Here is a 22088-nt window from a genome sequence, read left to right as displayed (position 1 = left end):
ATGACCAAAGACTGGGAATTGGAAATTTAAAAGGTATGATAAATCATGTTGAGAGGTGTAATGAGAAAATATGAAAGCAAAACAGGAAATGTCAAAGTTGAAGTAAAACACTTACAACGGAAAGTAGACGAAACAAAAAAAAAAGAGAATTATGAGCTTATAGTCAAGTGTAAAGGAATAAGAAATAGGAGGACTTTTTGGTTTAATGAATTTAACAAAATGATTCGAAAATAGAAAATTATTTTATAGACGAAAAAGAATATCTGCTTCTATATGATATGTACATGTCATCTGTTAAGTAATAAAAAAATAAAAGTGTATTTAATTACAGAATTATGAAAAAAGACTATTTTTAAAAATATTTTTAAATTGATTGTACAATATAATATTATATTGAAATTGATTACCCACGCGCTGCGAAGTTTTTAAAATTATGTTAATCTGTAATCTGTATCTGCTCTATAATCTCTAATATATTTTATTTTTGACTGTATAAACATTATCGTACATGTGTATAGGCAAAAATAGCAGCTTATGAAATGCGGTCAGCTCGCATGAACATGCAAAATAGTTGTGAACCGACTTATACAAGAGCACGAGCAGTTGGAAATAACATAGGAAATGGGTTTATTGACTTACTCATTGTTATTGAAACTGAATCACAGTCAAGTCGTCTTCTGTTCGACGATAAAAACGTTGTAACTGTAATTTGTATAGACTATATAATATATTTAGCTATATCTATGTGAGTGAATGAGACTGTGAGTACCAGGCTGCAGTCACGCTCAAAACTACTTAGCTACATTGTGATAATTTCCCCGCGGTAATTTCATACAAAAGTCTCATGTCCCCCCACATATTTTAACAGGTGAAACGAAGGGGTAAATTATTGTTGGAGTATCGAAGATCAAATACCCTTATAGTCATATAATTGATGTGAGGTATTTCCTGCTAAGTATTACCTTCCATCCTTTTCAATAAGATTTGAATATAGTACTCTAGTTCTGTTAAAAATATACTCGTTTGCTGGGAGCATACAAAACTTTGTTTGCTTATCAATTGTTTAAGATTTGTTGAAAAACACAACATTTTCATTGAATAACTCTGTTTTATCTCTAAAAAAATTGACGCCAATAGACCTTTGTATTTATACACTATGGACAGATCTGGGCTAAGTTTTATTAAGACAGCTTCGACGCAGTCACATTTTAATCTAAAATAACTATATTTTGTTCTTTTTCCGATGTATTCTTCGCTGCTTGACACATTTTGTGAGAAAATTTAAAGAACTTTTGTAAGGGCATGCAAAATAGATGAGAATTACAGTTTCGATTAGCACTCAATCGAGTGCACATAACTGTAATTGAGCGCTGTCGCACCTGTTAATTATTTTGCTCCAGTTTTTATGAATGCCCTCCCAGCGGCCCCGCTGCCAACTCCCTATCATATCCCCAGGCTGCTTCCAGCTCTTTATTAGTATGCTCTAAATTTGTCACGCTGTTTTGGGAATTATGCCATAAATCTGGCTCTTAATATGGCTCATTAGCATGCCACTTGTGCGTAAATTGAAAAATTGTTTCGTAAGCTGATTGGATCTTTCAGTGTGTATCTGTGAGATACTTTTTGCGCCTGGCACTTAGTCTGTGTATCTGCTAGCCACATCAACGTCTTGCCAATTTGTGCTTTTCATTAGCTACAAGCTAATGTGTTTGGTCAACGGCGCTTTGTATGAATTTTCATATATTTTTCATCTTTCACCTCAGCTCGTAGATTTGTTAATTGTACTGATTACAGCGTTCATTTGAGGCCGCAAAGTTCAGCCACCTTAGGAGTGTGGAAATAATGATGTTAGTCTTGAAATTCTTGAAATTGGGTGTTGGTCGCACAAGAAAATGCTTCATGATTCTCAAACGTCTGGATCTGGTACATTGGAATACTGAGCATTTTAAAATTGTATTTTTATCGTAAAGCTTGTAAAATATATTAATTTCTGAAAATGTTTATAAATTTTTGAATTTTGATTTTTAAAGATATAATTCCGGTATTGGAGAGGATAGGTAAGCAGAGTATTTAATTGAATTTGATGTGATATTGAGGATATTTATTTATCATTCTTTTTTTTCACCGTGGTCAAAGCTTACATTTTAAAATTAAAGAGTATCTAGAGCTTGGGACGTTTCAGTATTTTAAGTCGTAAATAAATTTAAATTTACAGAAGATCATTTAATTGACGATGAAGAACAGCCACTCTCTATTAAAATGTCTCGCTTAGTTTATCAGGTAACTGAGCGAAGCTTTTTAATGGAATTTTTTTTAACTACTAGACGATAACATGCTTTAATAAACATGGGGAAACGAAATGATAAAATGCATATATATTATATTCGAACTTAGTAAAAGCGTTAACCTATTGCAACAGCTGCTGCATATAATTTGTAGGGCTTGCAAATTGCAAACTGCAATTAGCTTGACATGTGACTGTAATTATATATAGTATTTGATTATGGGCTTTGCACGGTTACATGACCTCAAAGCACAGTGGGTTGGCTTCTATCGTTTCCATTGACACTCTCATTAAATGCAATTGATTATCAAGATTTTTAGAATTTTATTAATTTTATTTATATTTCTCAGTGGCCATTAGAGAGTTGCTGAGCTACTCAGTTGCCAACGGACGCTAGACTCAGTCGGTTTAGCTATAAGGTCAGAGATCAGCTTTTTTGCACGCTCTCGGGCAAGTTGTTGTTGTTTTTATATAAGAAAAGGTTCAAGGTAAAGAAAACAGAAAATATATTATAAAAAAAAAATAAGTATAAATATAAAAAAATGCTGATTAAGGAAACAAGTGCAATTAGTGCTTCCAACTTAATTTTACAATGAAAGTCGTGAGGGTACACAGTCAAACTTAATAAATAAAGAGGTTAAAGCTCAGCAAAAAATGCATAAAGAAAGCTGTTATAATATGGAATAATATGGAAAAACTGTTATTGAGTTAAGTTATAAAGAAAAAAGGTATTTTAAGGTTTTTGTTTTTTTTTGCTAGACAGGCCTATACATCCGCTTCATTGACCCAATTAAGTAATTTAAAATTCCGTTTTCATATGAGGCCGGATTAAAAACTTTGCAATAAATGTAATGTCAATGCGATTAAAATGTTGAAATAATAAATTTACGCTTTCTACTTTTCGACCGATCGGTTCAATGGCAGCTTTATGACCGAGTGGTCCAATGTTGATAAGATTTCGCATATGTGTGGGGAGCATAGTTAATCTTAAAAATGCCGAGTTTGTTCAATATATATTGAAAAACAAATAAATTCTTCGTACAAGTACTTTATTATCGACTGATTGTTATATGTACTATATGTACTACCTGTAACAGAAATACAGGAAGCACCTATGTTTCAAGACGATATCTTTAAAATTGAGAGACTAGTTCACAAAGAAATATACAGACAGACAGATGGACATAACTATATCAACTCGGCTTTTGATGGTTATCTAGAATTTATACCTTATGGGGTCGAAGACGTCTCCGTCTCATGACAAAATTATAATACCCTCTACAAGGGTATAAATATATATATATATATATATATATATATATATATGTTTATTTATTTGAGGCAACATTTGTAACCAAATAATATTCGTTTAACAAACTTCGTTTATTTATAGCTTCACTTCTATTTAATTCCGCCTCATAATAACTAATCATAATACGCTACATTTATTTTTGGGCAAGTTTAAAGCAATTGAGATGCCGACAGGTTGATAGACATGTAGACAAAATAAATATAAGAGTGAGGTGTTTTAAGAGAAAACTTCCGCTTGTGGCATCGTGTCAACTTGATATTCAATTTAATAAATAATACCACGCAAAAGTGTTTAAACAATTCAAGGTTAACGATTCAATGTTGACCAATTGTTGGCATTCGAATTGCTGAAATAGTTTGCCTGTTGTTATTTCTATATATTTTTAGCTATGAAGTTTTTATTTCTTTCAATTTCAACTTAATTTGATGCGCTTGAAGCGCAGACAAACAATTCAATGACTGAAGAAGTGAACGGACCGTGAAACGCATTTCAATGTCAATGAACATGCAAATGAAACCGTAGATAGCTCAAGACTCCGAGACTCTGAAACTCTAAAGTGCCTTGTGCAGAGACGTAGACATACATATACATGTGTGCAGTAACTATTTGTATATATATATGACCATGCTGAAAGGTCAGCTCTGTCTGTCTCAATTGAATTGTGTAACTTGAAAGAAAATAAATTTTGGAAATACATATATCTGAGGCAGCCTCGTGGCAACTATTAAAGATGCATCAGCTACTCGAGTAGCTTTGCGGTCTTTTGAAGTTGCGGCACATTATAAATATATATCCATATAGATATATATATGCAGCATACATATATTTGATGTCGGTATCTCTTTGAGTTGTGCTCATTGAGTGTCTGAAGTAGCAATATATCTATAGCCATAGCTTTGATCTAGTGAGTTGGCATTTGCGTTTACATTTTGACTTATAACAGAACATTTGGTTTGTAAGTTTTGAGTGCAATTACATTTGCCAGATCTTATTGCATAAATTATTTAAATTTTGTAAATAACACTTATTATTGGAATATAGTTTCTTTTTTTTTGGAAGATACGCATTGGACCCAGAAACTATGAATAATATGTCTTCACATTAGGGCTACACATTCGGCGTTTGAGTCTCGGGTATTATTGTCTTACGCTCTGATAGTGTAAATCAAAATCTAAATGCACTTGCTTGGAAAACATTAATGAGCTGTTTAAAAATCTTTTAAATGTTAGAATCAGTCATATGCGATCCCACAATAGCTTAATAGCATTTGCATTTGCATTTGGTGCAAATGCAGAAAAATCAAACTTTTTATAATTAGAATTAGAAGAATATGCTGAAAAACAATAAACTGGCGGATAGCATCAAAATGGATTCGAAAAGATGAAACCATGCTAAAGAAATAGGAAATAGTAGATGCGAGCGAATGAGAGAAATTTCCATATGACCTGCTTTACTTTGGTCACATTCACCAGGGCAGTTCGATTCAGTGCGGCATATGCATAACAGTTGGGCTTTGCGAGGAACCCCTCCCCAGGCAAATGTAGTAGGGTGTAGGGTGTTTGAGACACGACATGTGGTAAATGGGGCCAAGAGGCGCTCCAGGTTTTTGCAATGTGTCTGATTTTAATTTCATTTTTGCCTTTGATGCCTTCAATTCAATTGGATTTATGCACTTTGCACAATACTTCATCCAGCCTCCTCTTTTCCATCAGTCAGCTCCATTGCTCTCTATTTCTTTTGACCTATGCCATGATGATGAATCAAATGCAACCGCAAGTTGAAGTGGTCCGGTGTTTAATTATCTTTTTCTCTAGTATATTTGACCGAATTTTGCCATTTTACTTTCTGTCCTCTGTCAAATAGTGCTGAGTATCTTTTTCAAATTTAATTACTTCAATTAACTTGACTTGACTAGCCAATAAATCGACAGCTCGTATGAGTTTATTGTTGGCACCAATTAAAGCTAAAGTTTTGCAAATAAGTATATGTTGGATATCAATTGTCACAAAACGTGACATTTTAATTTAAATGTGCATGTTAAAATATTAAATGATTCAAAACTGTGTAGACTATACTGCAGTGAAGGTTTTTGCTGCCTTACCTACTTATAAAGGATATAGTTAAAAAGTTGCCGATAAATATTTGACATCCATGTCAATACACTTTTCTATTAATAATCACAGCCCAATAAGTATAAATTCTATAGTTTATCATTAATTACTTATCCCTTATGTGCACATCGATTAAGTTTGAACCAATTTATGTTTGCCAGTTGCCAAGAAATATGCAAAATTATTAAATGCTATCTATGGCTTACATAATATTATACAGAAGCATTCCGAATTTTCCGAAAAATGTAAGCATGTAAGATTTCTATCGAAAAACCGACGACTATTTACAACCAATCTCATACAATTTCAATTACTGCTTTATTAAGACTGTGTAAATAGGATAAGCACCAAAATGTGAAACTTCATCTCTCTGTTTAGGCGATTATGTTTGGTCAAAATGGAGTTACAGCACGCTGTGGATGTGGTTACAGCTATAATACAGACTTCCCTCTGGCAAACAAAACACAATAATTGTTGTGTTTGTGTGTGTGTGTCACACACAATAAACTGGCGAAACTGAATGCCAAAAAAAGCAATTTCGCATAAAAGCCACAACAGACAAGACCAGAGGAAAGCATTCCGCCCACCCTGCACTGAAATGGCGCACACAACAGCCGCAGATTCATTCCCAATGACAGACGCACATATGAAAATAATGCGTGGTGAACATTTTCAACGCAGTTACACAATGCACAGGACATAAGCTCCCAAATAACTACGCACCCAACCTTTTTACGAACACGAAAAGATTGTCCATTGTCAAACTGGAGGACAATACCAAAAATCTCATACTGGTTGGCAAATTAGCATAGATGTAGAAATGTGTGAAGCAATTACCAAAGCACAACACAAACTCTGCTTCTCCTAGCCACAAAACCCTTCAAATAAACACTGAGCTACCCCTTTGGGTAATTACAGTTTAAATTGCATTCGAATGCATGTGGATCGCTCGGCATTAAGTGGCGCCCAACAGTGGTTGTGCTCGGTTTAAAAGTGTCTCGGCCTGGTCTAAAGCCTAATTCAATTGTTTGTCAATCATATGTATAATTAAGAGCCACAGCCAATTTACTTCTTCGTCAACCCTCAAGATGAATATTTTTGCCCCTCGTGATTGTTTTTTGCGGTTGCAACCAAAAATAAAAAATAACAAATTTTCATGCTGAAAGCTGCTGCCCTTATCTGCAAGTCTGTGTGGGAATTCGGTAAGTGCCTGGGTCTTTTTTGGGGTGGCTTGCATTTTACAACCCTTAACCCTAAATCCTTAACCCTTGCCGTGATGCCCCCAACTGCAGTGCTCCCCCATGCATTTTAATGCCAACATGTTTTGCGGTTAATGCCACAATTAAGTGACTTGTCAATTGGTTTGTCAATTGCGAAGTGGGTCTGAGATTTTGATTGAAGGCGGTTGCTCCGCATAAACCGGGATTCCTGGAATAATTTAATTGATTGTCAACAAGCTCAAGCTGGGCTTACAGTCTATAATATAATAAAACTAAGCAAAAGTACAAATACGAATTTACTATCAATAGATGTTCAACTAAATAAAAGGGGCAGTCAAATATTGATTAAAATAATGTTATCCTCCATAGAATAACAAGGAGCAAGAGCTGCTTTTAATTTTAATTTTAAATTATGTGTTAACCATTTACGAGTATAGCAGAACAGCTCTGCAAATTGTTTAATTCAAGTGACCATGGAGATCAAGAATTCCGGAATGTGTATGAATATGACAAAATCACATAAACTAAGTTTTAAATATTTGGTTTGCCAGCTAAAAAGGTTTTTGGTTGGTCTAAATATAATCTATACAACAATATTTAAACCGAATAAATTTTATTTGCAAAGAACTTTATAAATATTTTCAAACAATTATTGAATTTGGCACATTAATATTACGGATCACTGAAAGTCAACCGCACAATTTCGACATTTCGTAAAATTTTGTGGTACCATTTGTTGCATAATCCATTATGGGGGAAATAGCTACGCTTATTTGTTTAGACAACATGCAGAGGCGAGCGTAGATAAGCTCGGTCCATGGCCCAAAATAACAATGCCTGTCATATTTGCACAGTGATTTTCTATGGACAGGAAGCTGGGGTTCGCCTGTGCCCAAGCCGCCCCGCGCCCACCTCTGTTAAGGCTTTGCAGTTTTGGGGCAAGTCCTTTGTCAAAATGCGGCTTAAAATATTTTGCGCAAATATTTTTACGACAGGTGCATGAAACGTTGACAGCGTGTCCTAGGCGTGCGAGAGTGTGTGTGTGTATTAGTGTCAACTTGTCATATGTGGATTTTACGTACATGTCTGCACTATGCATATGCATGAATATCTATTTATATGTGCATACATTGTTGTTGTGCCTAAAACCCGTTAATGAAAGGCGCTCAACTTAATGGAGATTTATTGTTTTCCACGTGTTCTGTCATAAAATGTTGTTTTTGCTGTCGTTGTCGTTGTTGTTTCTGTCATTTGTATTACTTTTCACTCTTTATCACTCTGGCCAAATCTTTATTTCATCGTGTGTCATCCGTTCTGGTTGGTGTCTACTCCATGTATTTTATACAGTTATTTCCATCGTTAATTTGCGCTTAGCCGAAAAGAAATGATTTATTGACCAGGGCCAGTTGCGTTCTGATAAGGTTTATGGCGTGCTCTATGTGAATTCCGGAATTAGTTGTATTGCGGAGGTGTTAAGCAGTAAACAGTCTCCTGATTATCACAAGTGTATCGATTGATCAAAATGTGACGTTACAAAAGTGCGCTTGAAACGACTCTCATAAAAAATTCAACGTATATTAAAGTTGTATTTCACAAGCCAATAAACATATTTTTCTAACTAACCCCAATTTTTTTTTTACAATATATAAATTTAGCAAAGCATATCCTCTTTTTAAAGCTTCATCCATTCATCATCTATCGTCTTTATGAAGTTCGTGTTTGCAAATTTTGTATGTGGGTTTCAATGTTACATTTTGCTCTAGTTAATTTCACACCTTACATATTCTCATAAACCCCACTTAGCTCTACTTTGAATTTCATATATAGGCCAGTTGCAGTAACATTTTCTCTTGACATATAGAGGTACACGCATATTTAAGCATATTATGTAACTAGGCATCCTCTATGTTTCCAGTTAATTGCAACTAAAAGCTAGCAAAGAGAAATTGTGTGCAATAGACAGCTTTGTCTTAAATATGTCAATCAGTGGAACTGGGCCAAAAGCAATGCTCATTAGCTATTCAATTCACACCCAATTTCATTTGCATTTGCTCAACAATAACAAAAGCAGGATAAATAAAAGGAAGAGCTCGTAATGGTAGCGATAATAGAATGAAGGAGTTGGTACTAATTAGTATGGGGTAGCAATTAGCAGTAATTAAATCATATTCAAAACATGACCGCCTGCTGTTACTGCTGCTGTGAGTGTGTTTATTCAAAAGCAGCTCCAAGGACTTAACCACGCACCGGCGTAAACTTTAGCGATTTGCTTTTGACCTGCCACAAGACGAGTCAAATGAATGACACGGCAGACAGAAAGACAGGCGGGACAGACACAGGAGCAGCTCGAGCCAAGTTGGAACAGAATGTCCTGGCTGGATGCAACCAAGCGGCGTCCACTTGACACACATAACCGCGAGCAAGCAGCTCCTAGCGCCCATCCAACCCTCTCTCAAGAAGGCGAGTCAACAATGCGCCAGGCTTGAGCTGGTTGGAAGGGTGGCTTGCGCTGGGGTTGGGTTTTATGTGGCATGGACTGTGGCTCTGTCTGTGGTGCTCTTGGCGTTCGTCTATCGCGTTCCGGTTGCGGGCAACACCTTTTTAGCCAAGTAAAGGATTTTCCACGCTGCAGATAAAATCGTTCACCGCAAAACTTGTGCAGTTTTCGGTTTGCCGTGATTTCGACGTGGTTGCTTGAATCTTTTTTTTTTTTTTTTTTTTTTTTTTTTGTATACCCTTTACCCAAAACTTACTTTTGCGCAGGATTTATCTTAGAAAATCACCTTTCATTAAAAATATATTTATGAAAATTAAATAAGTAAAAATAAGGTTGTTGAATTAAATGTTTTCAGTCTTATAATAATATTAAATATTTCATAAGAGTCGTATGATAAAAAATGTCATACTTTCAGGTCACTGTATTCTTTAGGGTGCAGTAGTAAATTGAGACATGGCATACTATGTATAGGGTATTTTGTGTTTGAGCATTTTCCAGCTTATTGTTCTTTAGGTTTGTCATTTAAATTCTAAGCTTTTGAACCGAACCTTATAGCTTTATGCCATGTTTAGGTATAACTCGTTCGCTTTTATGCGCTCTGTCACGTCTTGCATTTCTTTGAAAACTGTAACTATTTATTTTATTTGTTTTTTTTTTTGTTTTTGTAAAGGTGTAAGTAACAGCAAAAGAATTTTTGATGTGCCGCCCACAAAATCCACACAGAAATTAAGTGCTTAAATGGCTTCTGACAGCGCCCATGGATGTTTAGTAAAAGCCAAAAATAAACAAAAAATTGAATGAATCCCATGAAATGTGAGCGTTAATTTCGCTTGAACTATCTTGAATATCAAAATATCTCAAATGAAAATAAACATTAACTTTTTGGGACATGGCGGACGACACTCAATTGCCAGTTTGGCGCCTTTGGGCGCAACTAACACTGCAAATAAAACTAATTGAGTACCTTGCTTTGCTCTCTGTGTATCTTTTACTTGTTTAGTGTACATATATTTCCCTTTACTCTCTATAAACTCACTTATTTACCATGTTTCTTATCTTTACAGTCAAGGCAGTTGGGCGTCTGGCAGCTGGTTTCTCAAGTCTGCGAAGTTTTCTGTTTCTTTTTCTGTATTGCGCTCACATCAAATGTAAGTGTTAATTTATGCTGTAGCATACTTTTTGGCGTTAGCCAACCCATAAACAGCAAATAAATATATATTGAAGTGTGTTTGGATGTAGCCAGATCTGGGCATTAAATGAACCTTTAGAGGTTCAATTGACAAATTATTTGGAAACATGTTCGTTTGAGACCTTTTCGGTAGTTGATGCCTTTGAGCTGTTAGCAAGCAGCTTATAAAGAAGATAAATTGTTGGTATCTGAATCATTTGACTTTAATCCTTATTGCAAACTGATATAACTGGAGGAATTAAATCAAAGGGCTTCTCGGAGTACCCCAAAACAGACGAAGCTTTGTCAATTCAAAATAGAACTTTTATTGTGTTTAGTAATTTTTAAGACTTTGTTACCTGTATATTTATTCTGCATCTAAAACGAATTTCATTTATGAATGCAAATATTTTTTTTTTAAATTTTGAAACTTTTCACTTGAATTTTTATTACCACTAAAAAAAAATTACAAAAGTTTCGCTGGAAAAATGAAAATCCATTGTTGCATAGAAGGGTAATTGCGGTCGTGGTTCGACCAGTAAATTGATATAACATTTAAATTAATTTATTTTATATAAACTAAATTTGTTAATTGTATTAACGGGGCTTTAAATATTATTTTTCAATTTATTTTAAATTTCAAAGTAGGTATTAAACCCACTACCTATAACAGTAATATCAATCGTGATACCCGTAACCTTTTATTATTAGGCATCTTTTTGCTTTTTGAATAAATTTTGACATATTTTTTTGTGGGTTGATTTGCATTTATTCCGTCAGGCTCTTATATTATCTGTCAACCGTAGTCAAATCAAGCCCAAAATATATATATTGTTGTGAATGAAAAATGAGATGAAATGAGCAGAAATGAGAAATGTAAAGTGTCTTTATCGCTTCAGCCCTTAGAAAACCATTTCATTATGCATAATATGGACATTTTTTGCGCCAAGGACTTTTTTATTGGAGTGGACAGGGTCGGGGGCTCGGATTCCATAAACTTATTTGTGCTGGATGTCTGAATAAAAATGCAAATACTGTGCCACTATATTTTTTGTTGGTGTTTTGTTAGCCAGCCTAGATATCCATTTGGCTTATTGTCAGCTTTTGACAGTTGATAAACACATCATCAAAATAGTTGATGTATATAAGGCTTTTGCAAAGTCCAACTTTTGACCCCGACTGGCTGCTGTTTGCTGCCTCTGCCTAGTAGCTTCAATATCAAATCAAATTTCTTTTTCCAGCAATTTATTTGTCTTATATATGTATATATACTTTATTTTACTGCACAAATATTTGACTTCCACAACAACAATAGCAACGATGGCGTTGACAAGAAGGCCAAGAAACCAACAGCGACATCCAGCGACAACATTTGACATTTTGTTTTTATTATTTTTGTTGGCCTGCCCTGTCTGTCTGTATATACGTCCTCCCGCCACTGATACTCCACCCCTTCTCCCTCAAATTCCCCCATCACACTCTCTCGTTGGTTTGGCAAAAAACATGAAAATGCGATTTTTAGTTTTTGCCGTCCTGCCAGTGTTGGCAGCGGCATTGTTTTTCCGTGTGTGCTTATACCCTGTAATAAATATATATCAGAAAGATTCTATTTTGACTTTAACATAAATATATGTACTTCCCGGTCGATATAACCCTAAGTTTGAAGCATTCATAAATATAAATATAAAAATTACTCAAGACACTGGTAAAAATATAATATTTTATATCTTATTTGTGAAGGATATCATATTACATCCTGACTTTGCTTTAACGTGTTTTAATTTAAAGAACACATCGCATTACAGGGTATAGCATAGTCACTAACTCTCTGCTGGTTCTGTCGTTGTTAGCAACGGATCTCCATCATGATGGTACGCTAATAGTATTTGCCGCTTAGGGATTTTCCTTTTTAGCGCCACGCACGAGCCAGATTTTGTATATATATTTTTGTTTCCAAAGCCTAACGCTGTCTGCCAGATATACCGAAATCCCATCTGACACATTATAAATGTATTGCTTTAGGGTTTCACATATCAGAATACCAATAAATTGGGAAATATTCAATTATGCCAACTGATCCGCGAAGTATATATATGAGGTATATATATATTTGTGCTTTGTGTAGATTTCAAAGCTTAAATAACTTTTGAAATAAAGAGGAAATGAGCAAGAAATTGAAATCTGTTTTCGTTAAGCTCGTCAATCCTTTTAAAGTTTGTATTTTATATTCTGTGATTTGTGATTATTATGTTTTTACATTAAAATAAAATTAAGTGCCCCAGTAAGAGATACTTTTTACCCAGAGCCGAGCTGCCTTTGTAAACATTCTTTCGTTTTTACATATATATATATAAGTACATATACACACATGCAAACACACAAGTTCACACGTTTCTTCTTCCCTTTACCCCACTATATGCTCTTTCTTCAAAAATTAAACAAATTTTTTTTTTTCATTTTGGAAAGTGAAAAGTAATAATAATATTTTATTAATTCTATAGGATCTGGAGTTTCTAGCTATTATAGCATCTGAGTTAAGCTTAAGAAAACTTCTTCTAAAATTAATACATAACATTATTAAAAAAATAAAATTATTAAATTTATTCCAATTAATATATATTTTGAATTACATATATACGTATGGTCAGACGGACGGACGTGGCCAGGTCGACTCAGGTTTTCGTCATGATTGCGAACATGTTTACTTTATGGGGTCGGAAAGTTTACTCTTTTTACCCATTTTCAATGTGTTAAGTGTTTATTAAATACTTAGAACCAAACTTAATTTAAGCCAAATATGCTTCAATCTTAAGGACATCTAAATGGCGCATACAATTTATCTATATTCTCCTCATAACAAAATTGAATAGTATAAAGAGCCCTGCCTGTTAAATATAAAGTATATTAAATATTTACTGATTCCGCAAATGATCAGTTGCAAGTGGAATAATGGATAGATACTTTTCTTCCTTTTTTTATAATATAATTTTATATAATTTTTCCGGGATTTATACGGCACGTGCTGCTCTATGGAGTAAGTTTTAAATAATTTACATTGCTACGGTTAAATGTGCTTTAAATATATCGAATAACCAAACCTGACGCCGAGTAACCGTATCGCAACTGACTAATGGCAAATGATTAAACAGAACCACAATACGACTAGACCCAAAACAGAGCCCACAGGCATTTCTAGTCATAAATTAGCCCCGAAAAATGCATGAAGAGGAAAGTGGAAAGCGGCACCAAAAACAAACTGCACGTAAAAACGTCTGTTTTTCCTATAATTGGCCACATATTTTGCTGGTTTGGCCCCAACCACGTTACCCAGATAGGTAAAATAACCGAAAATGTAAGCTTTGGCAGCAGGCAACTAGAATATGTTGGCTGGGCTGTGCCCCTGTATCTGGGCGGTGATTGGTCGGTTAGTTTGGCTTGCATTCGGCCAACTGGGGCACAACGGGCTTATCAATATATATATTTTCGACAAGATGGGCTCCTGAAAATGGGTAACGTGTGCTCAATACTGTCCCAGGTTGATGTTTGTAATGGAAATCCTTTACAGAGCAGTCCAGTCATTTTCCCAAATATACAGCTTTGAAGCGCAGTGGCAGGGTTGACATTTATGGAAATGAGCCTTTAAAATATTTGAGGATCTAGAAAAAGGGCAGTCAAAAATAAAAAGTATGTGAACTACCAACACATATTAAATGAAGCTGGACAGATAAATTTTCTAAATATATTTTCTAGCAAAAAAAAAAAAAATGTATTAAAAAATAATAATGGGTTAAAATATGTTGAATACTCTTGCATATATATAATAGTCTTGGAATATTTGAAAATATAAGATTCTATACTGTTAAATTAAATTAAAAATGGATCTTCAAAGTAGATTAAGATATCAGAAATAAATGAAAAGGTTTCGATATAAATAATAAAATATAATAACTACATGGCCTAAAAGTTCTATTGAAAATTAAGTTAAATTTAGAAAAAGAGTAAAGCGATAAGGCGGAATCGTAAGGCGAGTAATAGGTTTTTATGGTTTGCAGTCATGATTAATATATATTTGTATATATTTTCAGGAAAGGATATGCACTTTCTTTGTAGTGAATGCTTTTTAATTTCATCGAAGTGTTTTTTTTAACAATAAAATGAAAGAAATGTTTACGAGTTTGAGGAAGAAGAGAATTCGTCGATAAATTAAATTGTGAAGAGTTGAAGTACTTTTTAAGAAAATAATTTTTGTTTGTTTTATTCATTCAATATTCGCAAGTCACAGGCCGTAAAAATTGATAATAAAGTAAATAATATTGTTTGCTTAATTTGCTTAAGTCCAAAAAAGTATACAGTGTATATTGATTAATTTTGTTATTGGTATTTTTAGTGAGGGAGATTTTAGCTACTTTTATGTTATTTATTGCACATCAATTAAGTATTTAACTGTGGAGTATTTCTTGTTTGCCAAAAAGCAATTTAAAATTTTAAAGCCAAACAAATTTAAATGTAATTTATTGAAGCAATGAAATGTCATTATGGTTTATTGAGTTAAATAAAATAAAGTGAGTGTGTTCATGTTGCAGTTAAGAGTGAAAGGGAAACACAAATTGGCAGATAGACGACGACTAAGAAGACGAGTCAGAGGTAAACTAGAAACCGAAGCAGCTGGCAAATAAAAAGCTGCCAATTCAACAGACGACACACAAGCTGTAGGGCCAAACGCAAAGGCGAAGACAACACTGAAACATATTGGCAAAAGTCGTTTTTTTGCAGTCGTTATAAAACAAACACGGGCAGACAGACGAACAGGCAGACATAAAGACAGACAGGCAGACAGACGAACAGACAGACATACCGACAGACAGACGGACATGCACAATGCAATTCTTATAATATGAAAGTTTACATAAATGTTTTCTTTGCAAATATAAACGAAAAGATGGCAGCAAGGAGTTTGACAGGCGGACTGAGCTGGAAATCGTCTTGCAGTTTGTCAGCTAGTCAGCACATCAGCTCGTCAGCTCCTTAGCTATATTTTATTTTTGTGAGAGACACACATGTCGTATGATTGATTTCTGTTCGGTTATTGTTGTACCCTGCACTGTAAAATGCCTGGGGTAGCTAAATGTAAAACTTTGTATATAAACACATTCACTTTAAATATAACTAGATCTTAAATTAGCTCCGATTGTCAGATATTGCCTGATATATTCCGAAGATTTTTTAGCATTTGCACTTAATCGTGCCTTTTATTCGGGATTTTAAACTGATGCCCGAGCCAGCCGGAAGTTCAGGTTAGAGGCTCGGATCTGCTGTGCCTTCATGGTTCGCACACATCTCTATTGTTTTACAGTACCACGGTATTTTCCAGTTGAGCATTACATTAAACCAAAAAGGTTTAGTTTTAAATGCATCTGAGGTCTTACATGAAATGTATGCACTTACAACAGTTCTTGTGGTTTTCAAATTTTGTAAATTATTGTTTGCTCGATTGATTAAGATAATGGATGACGAAAAACTAAATAACAAGCAGTGTGACAGTAAATGCTCTATATATAGTCCACAATACAGCAACAGATTTCAGCATTTGTTGGTCTGATATGAGTAAAGGTGAGGTTGGGCTTTACCTGCTCTAATTAAACAGCACAAATCCTGCACGGCCATTTCGTGTTCTGTGATACTATAATAAATATGGCTGCCACCTGACAACTAACTGCTGCGATCCTTAGTTTCAGTTGGTAGGTACGACCTCGTTGCGATTGCCATGTGGGTCAGTCATACATATAGATATATATGTACAAGTATTGACCACGAAGTGGCATACATACTCGTGGTTATTTCATAGTTCAAACGTGCTGGCATATAAATAAAAATTTGTTTTGTACTGCTGTAAGGTAGAGTTCAGGTTCTATCAATGATAAAAATAAAATAAAATACAAAATGGCAATTGGCCAAGTCAAGGCAATGAAGTGCGGCCTTTATACGACTGGACTGACACTGCGAGAGGTATCCTCACTAACAGCTGCAGCTTGTGAGAACCAGTAACCTCTATAATATAGATTCATTGTGAATCAAGATGTTATTTTGTTTGTTTATAATTTAAATTCGATATACAATGAAAAGACCTACTAAAAAAAAAGTAAAGTGAGCAACTAGCTAGATTGTATTTAAATTTAATTAGACAAACTTTAGTTAAAGCTATTTGTTTATTTAAGTACATAAAGCTAGACTTTCATTTCTCAATTAAACAAAAATGTATTGGATATATTAAACTTCAAATCTTAGAATATTATTTTAGACATTATGTGCATCAGTAATAAATCTTTCAGTAATAAATCTTTCATAAAACTTTTTGATTAGTATGAAAATATGATAACTTAGGCTATATGAGTAGTACACTGATAGAAGCTAATAATTTATGGCTAGAAGCATAAAAAAAAACCTTTAGCTGAATATGTGTACTCAGCTGACTTAAACCTATAAGCCTGTGTCTCAATCAACTTTGTATTTGTGAAGTGTATTTCCCGTGCCGCTGCGTTTATGGCAATATTTCTGTTACCGAATGATTTAAGGGCAGGGCTCCTGATGAGAACGTGGTGAACTGCAACGAGAACACAACAAAAACAATTTATGCACCACAACTATAACAATAACAATGAACATTTTCTCGCAACTACAAAATAATATTTAATAAAGGAAAAAAGGTTTGTGGCCATGGTACAGCGGAAACCATTTTGCACAACCTACGGAATAAGTTTTTCCTTTTTTACGTATATCTGGGATTTTTATATTTTATATACAATCTGTATGCATACATGTGTGTATATATGTGTGCGCTTATATGTACAACTTGTCTGTATTTGTCGTAAATGTTATTGAATGTTATTGACAAAATAACACAAAGAATTCCAACAATTTGTTTTCCCCTTTTTATTAATATATTTTTTATGCCTGAAGCGAATTTCCTAGCTGGCAACAATTTATGTATATAATGACTGACCGACTGATTGACAGTCAGAACTGCGGTCACTTGCCAGTTGTTGTTGTTGTCAATATTGTTACTTGTCCTTTGAGGCAAGTAGCGTTATGAAAGAATTGGCACATACCAAAAGAAATGAATGTTTGTTTACTGGGGAAATATGTGTACCAAACCGCCAAGTGCTTAACATTGTGAATTGTTGAGCTGTGCATGAACGCTTGAGTGCCTAATGCATGGCGAAGTAAACTACGGTCAGGTTCTAAGACATATGTCACTTTGATCCCATATTATTTCAATTATATTTTGAAATATGACCTAATAAATTTTATATATTTAAATAATTCCAAAGCTCATTTATTTTATTGTTGAGTTTTAGTTGTTATTAAAATCGAATGACATATCAAGAATCATGCAATTTTAAACATAATATCAACATACATATATATTATTTATTTTTCGTAAAAACTTCTCAAAATATTTGGTTATTCTGATTCACAACTTCATTTAACGCCGATGTTATTATTATTCTTTCGCAAAAAGCTTTGACAATTCAATTTGGATAGAATTTCAAAGTTAGCCTTTAAAAATATAATAAAAAAATATAAGAATATATATAATTGCAGCTGTTTGAAGAGTTATTTAATTAAAAAACTTGTTTACTTAAATTGGCCAATTAAAAACAAACATCCATTAAAAGTTCGTAACTGCCAGATACCCTATACTAAGGTTTCACAATAAATATTTAATACGCTTTGATATTTCGAATTTAATATAAGTATCAGTCATCATTAATTTAAACCTATCAAAAATATTTTAATCCCTTTGGGTGAAAAAATTATATTACAGCATATTTACCTTTAGTTTTTATTATGCACTGTCAATGTGTACGGGGAATCTGAATTAAAATTAAGTAAGTATAAATGCTCGTTTGCGATATATTTAATTATTTATTTGATGCTCTGTTGCGTTTTATTTATTTACCTGTGAGAGTGTGTGTGTTCCCGTTTGTGTGTCTGTGAGAGTGGCTAGCATATTTATATTTATTTAGTTTTTCAATTCAATTGAATTTCCATTAACAAATTGCGTTTCAGACCTCGGAATTCAGCCACTTGTCTTCGTAAAGTTAGTAAAATGTTTTTGTTGCAATGTATGTAACCGGCTTACCCCATAAGGTACATATAATCTTGATCAGGTCGACGAGCTGATTCGTTCTAGCCATATCTGCCCGTTTGTTTTAACGCGTCGATCTCAAAAAACACAATAGCATAGGAAAGCGGTGGTATAAAATTATGGTGTGGAATACATTTCTCATCGCAGAGAATGCGTGGCGCAGGTTTTAGGGTATTTCCTGGTCGGTCACTTTCGAGTAGAGCACCCTTACTTGTTTATTTGTGTGTTTATATTGCGGCTTATTTTTCTGGCTGTACGGGATTATATTTTAAAGCCCGTGCTTTGCTTCAGGTTGGGCAAAAAATTAACACAATTTGCACAGGTTTTTAGAAATTGTTTTTTATTGCGTGCCAAATGTTTTTAGTCATTTTCGGATGGGCTTGCAGAACGAAATTGTTTTTCTACTAGAGCAATGTGCTAAATAAATAAAAATTGATGGATTGCGATTTTGCTCGGACTCGTAGATGTTGCAGAACATTTTAAATGTCTGCTTTGCGTTTTTAGGGAATTTAAAAATAAAAAAAAAAAAAACGTTTCAAAATTAGGTAATCTTAAATTTTTTTACTGAGTACAGTATTAACAAAGTCTTTCAATTAACTGAGATCACGCTTTAATATATTGTGGACACTAGTGAATCGGAACATAAAGGAATTTATATTCAACAAAATATATCTATTTTTTTATACCGTACTATCACTGAAAATGGTAAGAGGAAAATATATTTACTTGGAGTTGGTATATCCGACACAAGAGCATATCTTAAAATCTACTCACGGCCTGCCCATCCTTGAGAAGAAAACTTTTCTCATTCTGAAAGTCAAAGGAAATAAGTACTTGCATTCCAAGGATCTATATGATCAATCATTTGAGATGTGTTACACATTTTTGCAAAATCAAAGTATTCTGCGATCTTAAGATTTTTTTTTGGTGAAGTCTTAACTTTTGTCCGATTAGCTTCAAACTGATTTTCAAAGCTCTACAAAAAACGTAATGAATACCTGTTTCAGAGATTTAGAGAATTCCCGCAACTGTGGAAATTTTGAGAAAAAACTTATTCGGCCTCAAGATTCTTACCACAAGACTAACAAGGGGCACACCTCTGATTCCAACATTTGGCTATTCTATACTTTAAACATATTTTTAAAAAGAAGTGGAGAAGTCAAGATCGTTTGGGTAGATTTCAATACTCCACGTGCGTGTACTTAGTGAAAAGGAAATATCTAAAATTGTTAGGAGAAAACGTTTCTCGGGCAGGGCCGGGCAATACCCGCTAGTAGTGTATGTGTATATATATTATAAAATTTAACTCATTAATCTTTAATTAAGAGTATTTTTTTCAGCCATTGTTAATTAACTAAAATGTTATCGAGCGTAATTCAGTAAAATCAAAACATAGTTTTGGTCTGGTATCTTGTGTCCGCTCAAGAGGGCGATGGCCTGAATGGGATAATGTAGATCCGAAAAAGCTCTCTTAAAGGAAAACTTTACCTATTTTGAAGTGTTTTCTGTTTCATCTTGAGAAGCCTATTTCATGATTGTTTTCCCTGTTCATACTGAACTTATCTAAGAATTCCAAATACCACAATCTAGCGCAAAATTCATAAACATTTGCTTTTTGAAAACATGTCACACAGCTAAACCAAACCCTCTTTTTTTTGCAGTCGTTATAAAACAAACACGGGCAGACAGACGAACAGGCAGACATAAAGACAGACAGGCAGACAGACGAACAGACAGACATACCGACAGACAGACGGACATGCACAATGCAATTCTTATAATATGAAAGTTTACATAAATGTTTTCTTTGCAAATATAAACGAAAAGATGGCAGCAAGGAGTTTGACAGGCGGACTGAGCTGGAAATCGTCTTGCAGTTTGTCAGCTAGTCAGCACATCAGCTCGTCAGCTCCTTAGCTATATTTTATTTTTGTGAGAGACACACATGTCGTATGATTGATTTCTGTTCGGTTATTGTTGTACCCTGCACTGTAAAATGCCTGGGGTAGCTAAATGTAAAACTTTGTATATAAACACATTCACTTTAAATATAACTAGATCTTAAATTAGCTCCGATTGTCAGATATTGCCTGATATATTCCGAAGATTTTTTAGCATTTGCACTTAATCGTGCCTTTTATTCGGGATTTTAAACTGATGCCCGAGCCAGCCGGAAGTTCAGGTTAGAGGCTCGGATCTGCTGTGCCTTCATGGTTCGCACACATCTCTATTGTTTTACAGTACCACGGTATTTTCCAGTTGAGCATTACATTAAACCAAAAAGGTTTAGTTTTAAATGCATCTGAGGTCTTACATGAAATGTATGCACTTACAACAGTTCTTGTGGTTTTCAAATTTTGTAAATTATTGTTTGCTCGATTGATTAAGATAATGGATGACGAAAAACTAAATAACAAGCAGTGTGACAGTAAATGCTCTATATATAGTCCACAATACAGCAACAGATTTCAGCATTTGTTGGTCTGATATGAGTAAAGGTGAGGTTGGGCTTTACCTGCTCTAATTAAACAGCACAAATCCTGCACGGCCATTTCGTGTTCTGTGATACTATAATAAATATGGCTGCCACCTGACAACTAACTGCTGCGATCCTTAGTTTCAGTTGGTAGGTACGACCTCGTTGCGATTGCCATGTGGGTCAGTCATACATATAGATATATATGTACAAGTATTGACCACGAAGTGGCATACATACTCGTGGTTATTTCATAGTTCAAACGTGCTGGCATATAAATAAAAATTTGTTTTGTACTGCTGTAAGGTAGAGTTCAGGTTCTATCAATGATAAAAATAAAATAAAATACAAAATGGCAATTGGCCAAGTCAAGGCAATGAAGTGCGGCCTTTATACGACTGGACTGACACTGCGAGAGGTATCCTCACTAACAGCTGCAGCTTGTGAGAACCAGTAACCTCTATAATATAGATTCATTGTGAATCAAGATGTTATTTTGTTTGTTTATAATTTAAATTCGATATACAATGAAAAGACCTACTAAAAAAAAAGTAAAGTGAGCAACTAGCTAGATTGTATTTAAATTTAATTAGACAAACTTTAGTTAAAGCTATTTGTTTATTTAAGTACATAAAGCTAGACTTTCATTTCTCAATTAAACAAAAATGTATTGGATATATTAAACTTCAAATCTTAGAATATTATTTTAGACATTATGTGCATCAGTAATAAATCTTTCAGTAATAAATCTTTCATAAAACTTTTTGATTAGTATGAAAATATGATAACTTAGGCTATATGAGTAGTACACTGATAGAAGCTAATAATTTATGGCTAGAAGCATAAAAAAAAACCTTTAGCTGAATATGTG

General features: G+C 34.1%; 1 protein-coding gene across 2 annotated transcripts in view; it reads left to right on the top strand.

Annotated features, from left to right (window-relative positions):
- The window catches only part of LOC115770948 (furin-like protease 1), a 188260-nt gene that overhangs the window by 51796 nt on the left and 114376 nt on the right, over window positions 1–22088 (top strand). Inside the window, exons 1-2 of one of the 2 annotated variants that reach the window (XM_030716409.1) lie at window positions 16–33; window positions 10489–10572. The gene's annotated coding sequence lies outside the window, so the exon portion shown is untranslated. Of the gene's footprint in view, window positions 1–15; window positions 34–10488; window positions 10573–22088 lie in introns of those variants that run through there. The other variant, XM_030716408.1, reaches the window with a different exon arrangement.

The sequence above is a fragment of the Drosophila novamexicana genome, unplaced genomic scaffold (genome assembly GCF_003285875.2).
Source record: "Drosophila novamexicana strain 15010-1031.04,08,12 unplaced genomic scaffold, DnovRS2.1 tig00004560-arrow-pilon, whole genome shotgun sequence".
In the NCBI taxonomy this organism is placed as follows: Eukaryota; Metazoa; Arthropoda; class Insecta; order Diptera; family Drosophilidae; genus Drosophila; species Drosophila novamexicana.
This window is presented reverse-complemented; position numbering and strand designations above follow the sequence as displayed.